At 34.4% G+C, this 15,787-nt stretch overlaps 1 long non-coding RNA gene across 1 annotated transcript; it reads left to right on the top strand.

The window, feature by feature from the left end:
- Positions 1-11,698: 11,698 nt before the first annotated feature.
- On the top strand, positions 11,699-12,880 carry LOC145114388 (uncharacterized). Its single transcript, XR_013710977.1, has 2 exons — positions 11,699-11,920; positions 12,087-12,880. It is a non-coding gene; the product is annotated as an uncharacterized LOC145114388 (long non-coding RNA).
- Positions 12,881-15,787: the final 2,907 nt, after the last annotated feature.

Below are 15,787 nucleotides of genomic sequence, written 5' to 3'. Positions count from 1 at the left end.
ACAAGGCTTAGTAAAAGAACAAGTATTCTCTTTTAGGCTAAACATGTTGGATTAGGTGTCTAAGCCCATAACTATATTTGGTATGTACTTGACCCGATAGTAGCATGGTCATTTTGGGTTGCCTTCACCAGAGCAACTTGACTGAATGATTAGTGGAGAAAGAGGATATTATGGCTTATTAATATATTATATGAATAATATATTAAAAGATAAATCATATTGATTAATTGATATTGATCAAGAATTAATTAAGAATTAATTTTGTGATCAAAAGATATTAATTGAACTTAGGGGACTGGAATTGCAATTATAAGATACTTGGATTTTGGGCTATGGATCCTTTGGATCAAGGGGTGGACGAAATCAAGGAGGAAACCCACCTTGAATTCGTCCAAGGCCTTATTCCAGAAGGTTCTTTGGACTGCTTAAGGCCTAAGCTATCCAATTAGGGTTTTGACTGAAACCCTAGCAGCTCACCTATAAAAGGAACCCTTGGGCATCAGAAATCGGCTACCAGTGAAACCCAAGAGATCTAGAGCCGATTTTGAGCCTCCTTCCCCTATCTCCAAGATCATCCAACTTGCTTTGGTGTTTGTGATCGATTAGAGGTATTACATTTGTGATACTAAGCTCTTGAAGGTTGAAGATTTTTGCTACTGTTGAAAGGTAATCGTCTAAACCTATTTAGTTATATATTTCGATTTTAGTATGCTAGAATTAAGGTTTATAATGTTTGGATGATTTTCATGTACAATAGAGAAAACTAGATCCAAAGCTTTAGGGTTTGCATGTGCACCATAGGATTGATGTAATGCTCAAAACCCATCAAAACAGAAATGAAACTGATTGTGAAAAAGACTTAATTGCCCTTCTCACCCTCATCATTCTGTTTTACATATTTCTTGCAGTTCAATGTGGGATTCTAGAACATCTGGTAAGCAGATTTGATATTCTTAACTCATTGTATCGTGTAAATTTGTTTGTTTGTTTTTATTATAATAATTTATATATGACTGATGCGGTTGGTTGATTTGTTATACAAAAACTTCTATTGATTTGTTATAAAAATATTATATGAAAGGATGGCTCATATTCAAGGGGTCCAGTTGACATACATGTTGGAGAAGTTGATGATTCCAATTACTTCATATCCCCAACTTTTAAATTCGAGCAAGTAAGTTTTTTTTTTCGTGGTTTCATCATGTTTTGAAACCCTAATTTAAACTAAATTATTTTTATCATCAATTAGTGTTTAGTTTAAGGATGTCACAAAAGACTATGGATTGTAAACACTATAGAATTCAGTGATGGTGGTTCGGACATTCAAATCATGAGGGTGGTTGTTTACGAAGAGCAATGGGTCGGTACTGCTCATCTTTCTGACAAAAGGTAATCCGCATTTGCTTAACGGACAACTCAGTTCTCTCACTTATTTATTTATTTATATTTTATGATTATTTTGATTTTGGTCATGTACTTCATTAAAACTGTTAGTATCTGTTTCATTTTGACTTAATGGACTTAAGACTCGCTCAAAATCCTCTTACAGTCTAGAAAAGGAACAAGCTTTATCCAGATAGACATCATTATTTACCTATGTTAAGGGGAAAAAAAGGAGCAATGGCATACTTAGTTTTCAGTTTTGACCTTGTTTTTCTAATAAATTACATGTGGTTCCATTGTTAATGAAAGCTATTGGATGGCAAGGAGGAAGTATACTAGCCCTTGAGACACTAAAACGTGTGGTGGTTGTTGGAAATAGGGCATGGGATGCACTTGTTGCACAAGGTCTTAGGTCAGTAATCATGTTGTATATCTAAAATCCAATCGTCGACCTCGATCTAGATCAGGGCCACCGAGGGTTGTTAGTTTTATAGGAATGTATAACCCATGTTAGCAATGTATTATTTTTGTTTAACATTTGAATGATTATTTGTATGACATATTATAATTTGTGCAATTTATTTTATTTTTTGTGTATGAATTTTTATTTTATATTATGAGCCATTAAATATGTGATGTAATTTGAAAATTAGTAAACTTACAAAATATATATATATATTTTAAAACATTTAAACTTTATGGCACACAAAAATATGTGTCGTCTTTCTTTATGATATGGGTTTTAATGATACGCAATGCAATTCGTCAATGTGCATCATTTTCTGACACGCGAATGCGTGTCATCTTCTTTATGACAAGGTCTTTCTTGATATGCATTGCGCGTCGTAAACGCGCGTCGTAAATGCGCGTCGTAAGGTTACGACGCGCAAAAAGCGTGCCGTCTCTCGTTATGACAGGGCCTTCCTTGACGCGTATTTGCGCGTCGTCTGAGTGTTTTACGACACGCATTGCGCGTCGTAAAAGGCTGTTTTTCTAGTAGTGACTACTCCGTTAATAAAAAAAATCCAGTTATAGAACCTCCAATTTCAACTATAATAGGTAGATCCTCCATCTCATAATATCAACCTACAACATCTACTGAAAATCAAAATAAAAAATTAGAAGATATTAAAGAAATGATTAGATCATTAAGTTCAAGAATATGACAGAATCATCTAGTAATTCCTTAAAATATTTTAAAACACTTGAAGGTCCATATCAAAATACAAAACCATGCATACCAGATAAAGAAATGATTATAGAAATACCGCAAAATTTACCACAATGAACAGTATATAATATTGGTCTTAGTTATGAAGATGATAAACCAATAGGAGATAAATTAAATATAATTAGTCAAAAATTAAATAATATTATAGAAATAGAAAGTTTACTTGTATTAAAACAAATTCCTGAATTGTTACAAAATCTAACTCAACATAAAATATTACTTGAAAAATATTTAAAAATAAAAACTATTAAAGAAGAACCACTTAATGAAAAAACACCACTTAAAGAAAAATCACTTACTATTAAACGACCTTTCACATGGTAAATAAAATTATGAGCAATATAACTCAAGTATATTGTTATTTCGTAAATAAATATAAAGTTAATTTACTTAAAAAATTATGGAAAGATTTAGAAAATTTCACAAAACATTTAAAATAAAAAGAATCTATAGTATTAATTTCTAAAAACAATAATTATACTGCATATCAGTTAATTAAAATTGGAAGATTAAGAACTCAGATTAATCATTTTAAAATAGTAATAAAAAATACTAAAAATTCAATTAATTTTCTTTCGGATGCTTTAATAATTTGCTAAAATGAATTCAAAAGTACAAATTAATTCTTCAAAAGATAACATGCTATGGACTAACATAATAACAAATAATTGGAAAATAAATTGTAATATCTCTAATACTATTCAACATTTAGAAGATACTTTATCATATGAAGAAAACTATTTATTAAGATTACAATCAGAAAATGAAGAGTATAATAATCAATTAAAAAAGATATCTCGATTACAAGAAGGAATTAAGAAATACAAAAAATCACAAAATCGTAACTTAAAAACAATACGCAATGTTTCAACAATCCTAAAAAAAACAACTTGCTAATACGAAAACTTTACTAGAAAAAGTAGAAACATTAATTAAATAGAAATATAGAAATTTATAAACTGACTCTAATGAGTAGAAGAAAAATAAATATTAACCCAAACAGTACCTTTATTACAACAAAAATACAAGATAAAGAACTAGTTTCATATATAGATACATGAACTACTTTATGTTTTGGAAGAAAAAAGATTAAAAAATTGGGAAAAATTAGAAAAACCATTAAAAATTACAATTGCTGATAAATCAATTCACAAAATTTGGTTCGTAGAGACATAGATATAGTAATTGAATAATAGACAATATATATTTAAGATATTTAACAGTATTTTATTTATCTTATTATAGATGGTACTAAAGTGTAATATCTAGTCTTATATATAGGACCTTTATTGTAATCTTCAAATCTTAAGAATAATACAAAAATCATTCGGTGGCTTATTATGGTATCAGAGCCGCCACAGCCTCTGTAACCCTAAATCACCGATTTTTTTTTCTCTTTTCTTTCTTCTTTCAATCATTCTTTAATGGCGATGATCCAATCCTTTACCAATGTTGAGAAAACTACTCACAATTCTCACAAATTCGCATTTAAACTCTCACCCACCAACTACGGATTCTGGAAGCAAATGATTCAGCCCTTCTTGGTCACCAATCGTCTATTCGGTTATATAGATGGTACCATCTAATGTCCTCCACCGAAGACTGCTGCAACTACTGACACATCCTCCACTGATAACCCTAGCTATCTTCATTGGATTACCAATGATGCACATGTGCGGATGCTTCTTGCCTCTACTATTTCAGAAGCCTCCTATCAACATGTTCAAGGTACAACTTCCCGGGATCTATGGCTCTCCCTTGAAAGAGCCTATGCCCCCAACAACTCTTCTCGTGAATACACATTGAAGACTCAACTTTTGAAGATCGAGATGAAGGGTGATGAAACATCATCTGCCTATCTCACCCGAGCACAGGAATATGCAACTGCTTTAGCCAATATTGGAGAACCCGTAAAAGACAAAGACCTAACCATGCTAGCTATCTCCGGGCTACGTGATGAATATAATGGCCTAAAGTCAAATCTGTTGGCTCGTTTCCCTCCAATAACCTTCCATGAACTGCATGGGTTATTAAGTGATCATGAGTTTATGATAAATCGATCACTTCCAGCAGTCCCCCAGGCCTTCACGGCTGCTGTCCCACCTGTTTCACGCCTCCCAGCTGCCCCGCCAGCACAATTGACTAGTTTACAGCAGCTGGCAGCACAACTTGGCTACCAAATCAGCCTCATTGTGGCTACAAACAATCAGCCCCAAGCCTTATATACCAACCGAACTTCAAACAATTACCGGGAAAGCGTCGTGGTAACTTCCGTGGCAACTACAACCGAAATCGTGATGATTCACGCGTTTCTGGTTCCGGTGGTAACACTCGTCCACCTCAGTTTGCTTGGGCTTCAACTCAGAATATGGTGTATGGCCACTGTAACCGGTGTGGCATAGGTCATATTCCAGCCCAATGCCCAAATCAGCCCACTTTAACTTCAGCTCGTGACGTGTCACAAGCCAATTATGCAACATTCTCAGAAAATGGCTCGGCTGCCGGTTCAACATGGTTTCCCGACACTGGGTCAAACAGTCACGTTACACCCGACTTCACAACTTTAGACAATGTTGATGCTTACAATGGCAACAATTCTCTTCATGTTGGTGACGGTAATCCTCTCCCTATTTTTCACATTGGTTCATCTAAACTATACTCTCCCAACAAAACCTTTAATCTATCTAATGTTCTTCATGTCCCTGAAATCAAAAAGAACCTTTTATCTGTTCAACAATTCTGCTTAGATAATAACGTGTTTTTTGAATTTCATTCGTCCTTTTTTGTTGTGAAGGACGAGTCTACACGTTCCATCCTACTCACGGGACCAAGTAATCAAGGGCTATATTCGTTGTGTCTCCCAAAATTGAAGTCTCTTCCTCATATGTCTTTCACCGCCATCAAAGCATCATCAACCACTTGGCATCATCGTCTTGGGCACCCTCATGCTCGTGTTTTTCAATCAATTATTTCTCGTAGTCATTTACCTATTTCTTCACATGTAATTTCTTCTTTATGTTCTAGTTGTCAAATGGGGAAATCGTCAAAATTATCATTGCCACTTTCAAATTATCATAGTAATCATGTTTTGGATTTAGTTTATTGTGATGTTTGGGGCCCCACCCCATCTACTTCTTTTAGTGGTCACCGATATTTTTTATTATGCGTTGATCATCATTCACGATACATGTGGTTTTACCCATTAGCTCAAAAATCGGATGTTTATATCACTTTTAAAAACTTTGTTCTCATGGTTGAAAGACAATTTACAACAAAACTTAAACAAGTTCAAACCGATTGGGGGGTGAATTTCGCACTCTTGCATCTTTCTTCACCTCTCTTGGTATAATCCATCGCCGCTCCTGCCCTCACACAAGTGCCCAAAATGGCCTTGTTGAGCGGCGTCACCGACATGTGGTGGAAACGGGCCTTGCTCTCCTTGCTCACTCACATGCTCCTCCACGTTTTTGGGACTTTGCTTTCGAGACAGCGGTTTACTTAATCAACCGTTTGCCCTCTCGTAATTACTCCAACAAATCTCCTTTTGAGCATCTTTTCAATAAAACCCCAAATTATTCTTTCCTTAGAATCTTCGGGTGTCAATGATTCCCGTATCTTCGCCCATATAACCGACATAAAATGGATTTTAGATCCACCCCATGTGTCTTTTTGGGATATAGCCCTCTTCATCATGGCTACCGGTGTTTGGATCCAACCACTGATCGCGTATACATTGCACGCCATGTTCGTTTCAATGAAAATTTTTTCCCTTTTACCCCTTCTCCTACACCTTTACCTACTGAAAACGAACCTCCTTATTTCTCCTCCTTTCCACAACCTCCACCCATTCCCGACACTCAAAATGCAACCCCGGATCCACCTACTACTGCAGCTTCTTTTCAGCCCGCTGCAGCCCCGGTTACGCCCGCTGCTGCCTCTTTTCAGCCTTCTAACAGCCCACAAACTCAGCCTATACCTGCTGCCCCTACACAAAATTTTCAGCCCCAACCTTCATCATTACCCACACAGCCCCGTACCCGACCTCCCAACCTTCGCCAAAACCCAAAAACCACCACTAGATATGACCCATCAGCCTACTTCTCTTCCAATTGTCCTGCTGATTCTATTGAACCATCATCATTTACCGTTGCTAACAAATCACCAATATGGCGTCAAGCCATGACTGAAGAGTTTGATGCACTTGTCAAAAACGGAACTTGGTCTCTAGTTCCATTTGCTAAAAACACTAATGTCATTGATTCAAAGTGGGTTTACAGGATCAAAAAGGATGCAAATGGGAATGTTACTCGCTATAAAGCCCGCCTTGTGGCGAAAGGCTTCAACCAACAACCGGGTGTTGACTACCAAGAGACATTCAGTCCCATTGTCAAAGCAACAACAATCCGTGTTATTCTATCTCTTGCTGTGACAAATCAATGGTCTCTCAGACAACTTGATGTTAAAAACGCCTTTCTCTATGGTGATCTCAAGGAAACGGTTTATCTACGTCAACCACCGGGCTTTGTTGATAAATCAAGACCTAATCATGTTTGCTTACTCCATAAATCCTTGTATGGATTGAAACAGGCACCGAGAGCATGGTTTGAACAACTCTCTACAACCTTACAGTCTCTCGGTTTTGTTGGTTCTAAAACCGATCCCTCATTGTTCATCCTCAAGAATAGGGGTACATTAGTCTATGTTCTTGTTTACGTGGATGATATTATTGTTACCGGGAATGATCCTCAAGCAATCACGGGTGTTATCTCTAAATTAGGATCAACGTTTGCTGTCCAATATCTAGGGAACTTACATTATTTCTTGGGCCTTGAGATTGTTTCTCATGGTAAACACATCATTCTATCTCAGCGCAAGTATGTCTCTGACTTGCTAACACGTACTGGTCTAGCAGATTGCAAACCCGTGTCATCGCCCATGAGCAGCTCTCAAGTGTTAACCTTGTCCGACAGCCCCTTGCTAACGGATCCAACCAAATACCGCCAAACAGTTGGTGCTCTACAATATGTAACTCTCTCGAGACCCGATATTACTTTTGCCGTCAACAAAGTTTGCCAATTCATGCAAACTCCAACAGAAAACCATTGGTCTGCTATTAAACGAATACTTCGTTATCTCAAGGGAACATCGCACTTTGGCCTCTTTATCCGTCATGGGTCTGCTTCTACACTTCAAGCTTTCACCGATGTTGATTGGCGCGCCAACTTAAAAGCGTACTCTGATGCTGATTGGGCCGGCTGTCCAGATGACCGTCGGTCCACGGGGGGATTTGCCATCTACTTGGGTTCCAACCTAATTTCGTGGACTGCTCGCAAACAACGTACGGTTTCTAGATCTTCCACCGAATCTGAGTATAAAGCTCTTGCTGACACGGTTGCTGAGATAACATGGCTAGAAGCTCTCCTAAACAAGCTTGGTATTACATCTAAAGTCTCTCCCACTCTTTGGTGTGATAACTTGGGGGCCACATATCTTTCCGCCAATCCTGTGTTTCATGCACGAACGAAACATGTAGAAGTGGACTACCATTTTGTACGAGAAAAGGTTGCTCAAGGAAAGTTGAGAGTTCAATTTATTTCCACACATGATCAAATTGCCGATGTGTTTACGAAACCGCTCCCATCTCAAAGATTTCTGATGCTAAGGTCCAAGTTGCAGGTCGTTCCCCGCCCTCAACTTGCGGGGGGATAATAGACAATATATATTTAAAATATTTAACAGTATTTTATTTATCTTATTATAGATGGTACTAAAGTGTAATATCTAGTCTTATATATAGGACCTTTATTGTAATCTTAAAATCTTAAGAATAATACCAAAATCATTCGGTGGCTTATTAGACATAGATATAGTAATTGAAAAAGCACCATTTAAAACTCCAACTATATATCAACATGATTCGGGAATAGATTTAGTAATATGAAATAATTTCCTTAAATTATATCAACCATTTATTCAAACAAATCATCATATAAGTCTCAATCACCCGACAAAAGCTATTATAAAAACTGCAATTATCAAACATTTTGATCTTATTAAAATAATCAAACAAGAAGTTGGTTTTCAACTACGCATATTACTAACGTTTGCTAAAGAAATTGCTGAAAAACAACTTGAAGAAGTATGTAGTGAAAACCCGCTAGATCATTTAAAAAATAAAAATAATCAAGAAATAATAATATTATTAAAAAACCATAATGATGAAGTTAATGTTTCAAATAAAATTCCATATAGTATAAAAGATGTTTCCGAATTTAAACAGGAATGCACTGAACTACTAGAAAAAGGAATCATTCGACCTAACACGAGTCCTCATTCTGCACCTGCATTCTATGTAGAAAATAATAATGAAATAAAACGAGGTAAACGAAGAATGGTAATTAATTATAAAAAGATGAACGATGCTACTATAGGAGACTCATAGAAATTACCACGAAAAGAATATATTTTGGAAAAATTAAAAGGAAATACACATTTTAGTACATTTGATGCAAAATCCGGATATTGGCAATTAAGCTTACATGAAAATACGAAACCACTAACTGCTTTTTCATGTCCTCCTTAGAAGCATTATGAATGGAATGTCCTTCCATTCGGTTTAAAGCAGGCACCAGCAATATATCAACGATTAATGGATGAAACCTTAAATGGTTTAGATCATATTTGTCTTGCATACATTGACAATATAATTGTTTTTACAAAAAGAAATGAACAAACACATATCGATGCAGTTATCAAAGTTTTACAGAGAATCAAAGAAAAAGGTTTAATTTTATCAAAAAAGAAATCAAAACTTTTTCAATATACAGTTGAATATCTTGGTTTAAAAATTGGAGAAAATGGTTAATTATCTTTAACAAACAACATACAAGAAAAATTAAATATGTTTCCTAATAAACTTGAAAATAGAAAACAAATACAACGATTTATTGGTTGTTTAAATTATATTGCATAACAAGGATTTTTGAAAAATTTAGCAAAAGAAAAAAAAAGTTTTACAAAATAAAATACCAGAAAAAATACCTTGGTCTTGGACCAATACAGATACTATTTTGGTACAAAATATAAAACAAAAAATTCAAGTTCTCCCTACTTTATATAATTCAAAAATCGACGATTTTATAATCGTGGAGACAGATGCATCACAAGATACTTGGGCAAGATACCTAAAAGCAATTATACATGGAAAAGTATTATTAGGACTAGATAATGAGGGAAACCTCATATCTGACCCATCAAAAGTATACATTGATAAAGCATACAGTTGTATGAAAATACCATCCGAAGTATACAATGATAAAACATACAGTGGTATGAAAATACTATCCGAAGTAAACAGTAATAAAGCATATAAAGTATACAATGATACGAATGTATCATCTGACACATTGAAGACAAATAAATATGAGCACAAATTATGCAAGTATATATCGGGAACATTTTCTCAAACGGAGCAAAATTACAGTACACATGAATGAGAAACACTACCTTGTTTAAGAACATTGAAAAAAATGGAAAGTCGAAATACTACAAACTAGATTCGAGTTACAAACAGATTCCAAGTATCTACTTGGTTTTTGGCGATATAAATTACAAGAAGATTATGTTGGTGATTTTAGTGTCACCATGTCATTTTAAGTAACTAGAACTAACATGTGAGTTAAGGGGCTTCATAATTTGTACTCTAATATATGTACGGGGTTGTGCGGAGTGCACGCATGTAGAAGATCGAATTAGAAGCCGGTTCGACGACTAGTCGGGGGTCTGGGGGCAGCGCCCCCGGGTCCGGGGTTTCCAAAGGGGCAGAGCCCCTGGCTGGGGTCCCGCTGTGGAAGGATTTGTTGAGGGTGATTATGGGAACATAGTGAAAAATTCAATTTCTTGAGGGTGATTATGGTAAAACTAACAAAACTCGTTAGTTTTGGTAACCCTAAATCCTCATTAAATCCGGATTAACATTACTTGCTTCCAAAGCAACTAATGACGACCCAACCCTAATGAAACCCTAATCTCGTTTAATATATAAACAATTCTTCCTCTTCAGAGGAGGGGACGATCTTAAGCTCTCGTTTTTCATCATACTTTCACAGAATCCTCTAGCATATTGGCTTACGATTTCTGTGCCTAGAATCGTAAGTGTCCACTTGGATTATCCTAGGCTGAATTTCTTGTAACCCAGACATACGGTAGAAATATCAGTTCGGAAAGTGATATCACGATCCAAGTCGGTATCCAAATCTCCACCACAAACCCTATTTTTCCCAACAAATTATTGCCGTGGGCGATTGATTCGTTGACAATTACAATTACACTAATTTCATCCATATCTCAGATATATAAAAAGCGCCAACAGTCATATAGCAGACACAATGACGAGAGAATGAAAGCCATCATGAAACAACAACAACAACAGTTTAAACAAGAATAAAAAACATCCCTACATGGAAGAAACACTATTCATGGAAGATTAACATAAATACGTCAGCCATGACACAAGCAAACATTATTCACAAAAAACTATATGTCCTTTTGTGGCGGGAGGAAATGACGCAAGCAATGATGAACAAAAAAATTATTGAAGACATTATTGAAGACACGCGTCCTTTCGTTGTGGAAGGATTTGTAATTTATTTATCTTTTCTATCTCTTTTTCTTCCTTTTTGTTTCTTTCATAAATTTTACTTAAGAAAACAATGGAAATGATATGAAGTTGAGGTAAGGTAGAAAATAAAAATTAAGGTAGAAAATAAAAATATAATAGACCAATAGCCTAAAAGAATACAATTCATTAGCTATACCTATAGGCTATAAATGTTATTATCCATTTAATTAAAAATATCAAACCATAAAAAATGAAATAATATCGACGGGCGTAATAGTCAAAATACTTGGGCCAGATATGAGATAACAACAACCAACCACGTTTGCAAGCTGATAATTATCTGTCCAGCCTTTATCAAATCAAGCTAAAATCTGACCGTTCAAATCACCATCGTTAATTTCACCACAGCCGTTGGATCAACCAAAAGGGTCAATAAATATCCCCTATCATCTTCTATTCGTTCCGTGTACTTCTATCTCGCCTTTATCAAGGACGAAGTTTTCACGTTTTTTCTTAGATCTTGGTTTCTGTTAGCCGTTTCATCCGATTATATCGTTGTAATCCTGTAGATCGTTCTTCGATCTACGTTTTGGTTATGGATTTGATATGTTCCGATCAGTCGATCGCCACCGGTTGTTGCAGTTACCGAAGATTAAGATTCCGATCCGCCGTTTCAGAAGGATGAGGTTCGTTATCTATACCACACCTGTTGTTTGATCGATTATTTTGTTTAATAAGACGATTTAGTCGATTTGTTGCTGTTTATACGTTTGGATTTCTTAGATACATAGATTATTTTATGTAAGCAATTTCCGGTTGATGTAATCAGAAATTGTGTTGTTTCTTCGGCAGGTTTGATTTGAAGAGAAGATACGTGCTCTACCGATGATGAATTTCAATAAAGGACGATCGTCTATTCTGTTCTTTAGCTCCCTAAATCTCGTATATCAGATCTCCGATCTTCGGAAAATTAGATATATATTAAAGCTGTAATCGATCGGAATCAATAGTTGTTGTTCGACTTCCATGCGATGATACACAAATCATGTAGATGTATTCGAGATTTGGCGAGATGTATCTGGTGGAAGAGGTCAGAGGCTAGAGATTGATTTGTAAGATCCACTGGTGGTGTTGCGTGTTGATTTCATTATGTTGTGAGTCCGGCCTTTGCCATGTCAGGTGCGCTTGCATGGCAGGTCAAAAGTGTTAATGAAATGATTGTTTTTGTTTTGGTGGAAGGAGATGGTACGGGGTTGCCCGGCTCTCCTTCCTTCCTTGTGCGCCTGCGTTCTCTTCTCATCTTCTTTGCTATCTCTCTCTCTTGCTCTTACCAAAGATCTAAAAACGTAAAGCGTGGTGCTAATTTTGTCCCAAAATTAAGCAGACTGAGAGCACTCATAACACAATCAATACAACATCAAACGCTGGAGATCAATATCGAGACTGTATTAAGGTACAAACAATCCGTTTCTCCCTTCGAATTAATTTTTTTCGCGATACTTTATGCAATTTTACGTAACTGTTGGCCGAAACCCCTAAAGGCTCCTAAGCGTCAGTAATTCTGCCATTATTACTATTCAATTGTCACACGACAATTTCACTATCAAATCCTCGAAATTTATCTTTAATCATTGAATAGTTTATTATGCTGCTGTTACCCTTTTTTTGCTTCAATGTTTTGAATTGTTCAGTTTTGTTGACAATCAAGTGAGTTAATAGTTGACTGGTTGAATAATCATTTAACAAGTTGTAACTAGCATATAGTTGGAACGTAATTATTTGTTTTTTTTTTTCTCCCTGTAATATATATCGAGTAATGGAGAGTTTATGTTGGTTAGTTATCTTTGTACGCATATATCATGATGGAAAGAGAGGAAGAATTGAATGGAGAAGATAAATAAATAAATAGTTGATGTTTTGATCTGATTATGTATTAGCGATTGTTTCTTTTATGAATTAGTGATATGCAGCTTGTGCACTTGAAGGGTTGGGAGTGAGGGTGATGACTTCATATGGTAATCGTATAGGTACACATCTCTGTTTATGAATTTGTATAGTTCTTGCTTGTAGATCTCTGTTTATGAATTTGTATAGTTCTTGCTTGTGGATTGTTGTTGAGCTTTTGTCAAATTTTGAACTCCAATTTAAAGTTTCTGTTTATTTTCCAATTAATATGTGGTACTTCATGATGATTATCAAGTTGCAGAAAATCGACCCTAGTGTAGTAATTATAAAAAAGTGCAAGAAAAATTGCTGAACAATAAATATGTGAAACGGGCAACGTACAGTATTTCTTTGAAATTTAAACAAATTCGGTGCACATGAACAAAATTCGGTGTTTGGGAGACATCTATTTTCAAACGCCTTAACCAATTATATTTTGAATTAATATTGTTTTCATTTGAAAAAATATATTTTTGGGTGTTTTTTTAAACTAAAATTTTAACTTTAATTTTTGCATAAAAGGACTGTATTTTCTTTCTTCAGTTTTTTTAGCAGCTCTACGGGGTAAAGTTCTGCTTTTCAGACAATCTTTAGGGAAAAAAGCTTTTTTATTTTGAAAATTTGTTAATTTTTAATTGTTTTTTGTTCAGAAAAATTAAATTACGAGGTTTTTTTTGATGAAAAGTTAAAACATTTTAGACTAAAACCGAAAATTACCGGTCGATTTGCGAGTTCTAACTTGCGTGAGGCCGACTTAAAAGAATAATAGTTTTTTTAGGTAAAAAAATTTGATGTTTAATTGCATAGAAGAAATGTCAAAATATAGTTTCTTTTATAATATTAATCAATTTAAATTGTGGAAAAGTGATGATGGTTGGTGAAAGTGATTTTGCCAATGGTAAAAATCTTTTATGTTTTTCATCGTCGTTTGTTTAATTTAGGTTTTGTTGATTACAAAATGAACAAAAGAGAGGACATGACGGTAGATGATATGAAAGTACTTTTTATTGTTAATATACAACTTCTCTAAAAAAAATTAATGGACACAAAAATTGTCTTGAAAGAAAAAAGTCTATTAAAATCTTCTATTATATGTTTGTTAAACAAATCAATTACACCTTTAATAATTTTTTGTGGAAAGTTTTATTCAATCTTATATAATTGCGTTTTAAAAAAAGCATCAGAAGCCTGGTCGGGAGCTATTGCCGCTTCCCTGATGAGCCTATGGTAGGGCGAAACCGGTTGTCGTGCATATGGAAAAAAAATATGATTAGGGTTGTTGCAAATAAAATTATGGATAATGACTTAAAAGGGTAAATATAGAGTAAAATACGATTAGGGTTGTTGCAAATAAAATTATGGATAATGACTTAAAAAGGTAATATAAATTTTTTTTCGTTCACATTTATTCCTTTCACTTATTAAACAGTAAGGTCCCTATTAACGGTTAATTCAGGTTAGCTATATTTTTTATTTTGTACATATTTAGTCTTTAATATTTTTGTATACATTTAGTCATTAATATTTTTTTTGTTTTAAAATAAGTTTTTTTTTTTAGTTTTTGTACTAATTCAGTATTTATGAATGATTTCTTTATATTGTTAATACTTATGTCCATCGCGATCTCGACTGTTTGGTTGCGTATGTCTTGTGGTTTGACTTAGGTCTTATGTTTTGAACGTCATAACTCTTCATGAGATATCAGATTTTAACGATCTTTATATCCACGTGTTTGTTTTTTGAGTCTAATACAACTTTCGTTAAGATTACTCTCGTTAAAATGTAATATATTTTTACTTATAATTTTATAAAAAAACATTCATACATCCATTCATAAAAAAGAATGGATATAAAGTTCGTAAGTAAAAATATATTATGTTTTAACAGGAGTAATCTAAACAAATGTTGTAGTAGAGAAAAATACGAGTGCATGGATATAAAGATCGTTTTTATCGTATGAAGAAGTTATGACGTTTAAAAATAATGACCTAAGTAACTAAGTAGTCGAGGTCGTGATGACCATAAACATTAAAAGTCTCAAACATCTTATTAATGATTGTCTCACGTAAGATGTTGTGATAAAAATCTAAAAAAATCATTTATGAGTACTGAATAAGTACAAAAACAAAAAAGACTTGTTTTTCAATAAAAAAGATATTAAGGACTAAATGTCTACAAAAATATTAAGGACTAAATATGTATAAAGTGATAAATATATTATCATATTAAGTAATTTTTACCGGCTAATCTGGAGTAGCCAGTCATTATGACTGAATATATACAATTTAATAAGTTGAAGTGGTAAATATGGACGAAAAAAAAAAACTCAGATAGAAAGAAAGAACTAGAATCGTATATAAGGAGTTTCTTAAATTTGTTTGATTAGGTTTCTTAAACTTGTATGTTTCAAAACTTTTGTAATTATAATAATGAATTAGATAATGCTGGAGGGAGTGACCTTCGCTAGGAGCTCGCCTCTACAACTCCCATCAAATGCGCTAATATGTCTCGCTAAAGATGACTTGCTAGCGGGGTAGCGAGAGAAAAAAGAGAGGGATTTGATTGTTTTTTTTTTCCAAAATAAAAATAATAGAATATATAGATGCTAT

The sequence above is a fragment of the Lactuca virosa genome, chromosome 5, assembly GCF_052849685.1.
Source record: "Lactuca virosa cultivar CGN04683 chromosome 5, Lactuca_virosa_CGN04683_v6, whole genome shotgun sequence".
In the NCBI taxonomy this organism is placed as follows: Eukaryota; Viridiplantae; Streptophyta; class Magnoliopsida; order Asterales; family Asteraceae; genus Lactuca; species Lactuca virosa.
Note: the sequence above shows the minus strand (reverse complement) of the source record. Positions and strands in the feature narration are given on the sequence as shown.